Here is a 2,142-nt window from a genome sequence, read left to right on the forward strand (position 1 = left end):
CTGGTATGATCAAAGCCATGTTCTGTGCCTCCTTAGTTTCTTTCCATTAAGTCACATTAAGTTCTGTTTAAATTCTGGGGTCAATTAGAAACATCTTATCCTGTTCTACTCAATGACAGATATACATCAGTGGAACTCATGTCCACATGAAAATAAAGTCATATCTTAGGAAAGTACTACTCTAAACCCCCCTACACACCGACTCCATGGGAATGAGACCCCGTATGCAACAAATTGTTCCATTTAATTTAGTAACTTTGATTACAATAGACAAAGAGGAGATTCAGATACTTTCTCTCTAATAAAAGCCCTCTGTCCAAAAAGAAAGAAAATACTTTGCAATTTTAGAATAGAACAAAGTTTTCATAGTTTATTTGTTAAATAAAGATCTTTAATGTGGGAAAGACAGACCACACCCATCTAACTGAATTGCATGTTTTAAGTGAATTCTGCTGCTGGATAAAAATATTATAGCTTAAAGTTACAGTCAGCAAGACAGTGGCATAGGAGTTCTCCAGCTCCACACTCCTAGCAGAAATCCAAACAACAACTACTCACAGAGAAGAACATCTTCATGAATACCCCTGAACTTGAGAGAGAGGCTAAGATACCCCTTAGACCACAGAATGGAGAAAAGCTATAATAGAAGGGTATGAGGAATGGTTTCACTTTGACCAGGTCACCCCCCTGATACCTGCACAGCACCACACCCAGAGGATTCCCCTGGGCCCACAGTTCTATGGTGGGAAAAGAAAGTTGGAGGCAAACATTCAGCTTCGCCACCATTTTGGGACTCTTAGCAGGAGGCCTACTCCTTATCATCCCATGGAAAACATTGGAAGTACTTGCAAGACTAGACCACCTGGGGTCAATTAAAACAAAGAACAAGGGTGCGACTCACAGCAACCATCACACAAATCTTGGCAATGGCTCTGCATTCTAGCCAACTGAGGCATTCTACTACAGAAACTAGCCAACAGCATTCCCCTGCAGGAAGCATGGTCAACAGATTTGCCAGGCTCCAGTCCCTACCCAGCTTCCCCACTCAGCATTAGTGCTCCCCTTAAGCCTTCTCCAGGCTGAGAGGCAAGGGCATGTCAGCAATTATCCATAAAGGGGAGCATCTGGCCCAAACCAACCCCAGTGGCCAAACAGTGAGGCCCCACCTAGCCCTCATGGCCAAATAGCAATCCCACCAACCCCTATTGCTCTCCTTAAGCCTTCTGTAGGCTGAAAGGCAAGGGCAGATCATCAATTATCTGAGATGGGTAGCATCTGGCCCTGCCCAACTCCAGCAGCCAAGTGGCACAATCCCACCAAGCCCTGGTGCTCTGCTTAAGTCTTCCCAATCTGGGAGACAAGTGCAAGTTAGAAAATATCTGAAGAGGAAAGTACCTGGCCCCACACAACTCCAGCATCTGAGTAGTAACTCCACAAAGCCTCAGTGCTCTGCTATGGCTTCCTCAAGCCAGGAGGAAAGCCCACATTCACACACAGCTGTAGAGCATAGCCTCTGGCCTGGCCTATCCCAATTAGCCAGGCAGTAACCCAAGAGACCTTGCCCAGCCTCAGAGCTCAGCACGCAGCCCAGCCAAGCTACAGATTAGAAACAGCAGTACTGTCCAGCCAGGGAAGACAACCTGCAACTCTGCACAATAAGAGGCTAACACAGAGCCCAGCCAGCAGCTCCACCTTATTGTAGAGTACAGCCAACAGTCTCATCAGACCACAGAGTACAGCCAATAGTTCCACTCGACCTCAGAGCACAGGTAACAAGCCAGCCCAACATCAACCCAATAGCAAGGTCTGCCTGTCTGGGGTCACTACCAGCTGATTCATTCAGAAACAGAAGCTAAACTAAATAGTGAAGGTCTATCATCGTGAAAGAACACCTGCAAAGGCCAGAAAAGGTGGCCACTTCTTCAAATGTGTACACTAATACAAGGACACAAGGTTTACAAAGAATCAGGGAAATAAGACACAACAAAAAGAAATTAATGAAGTTCCAATAATGGACCCTGAAGAAATGGAGATCTATAAAATGACTGACAAAAAAATCAGAATAAGCCTCTTAAAGTTCAGGGAGCTACAAGAAAAAACAGATAAGAAATTAAATAAAATTTGGAAAACAATTCATGAACA

General features: G+C 44.7%; 1 protein-coding gene across 1 annotated transcript in view; it reads right to left on the bottom strand.

The window, feature by feature from the left end:
• The window catches only part of FSIP1 (fibrous sheath interacting protein 1), a 205,940-nt gene that overhangs the window by 11,543 nt on the left and 192,255 nt on the right, over nt 1-2,142 (bottom strand). The window lies entirely within an intron of this gene.

The sequence above is a fragment of the Propithecus coquereli genome, unplaced genomic scaffold (assembly GCF_000956105.1).
Source record: "Propithecus coquereli isolate 6110/MARCELLA unplaced genomic scaffold, Pcoq_1.0 Scaffold3, whole genome shotgun sequence".
In the NCBI taxonomy this organism is placed as follows: Eukaryota; Metazoa; Chordata; class Mammalia; order Primates; family Indriidae; genus Propithecus; species Propithecus coquereli.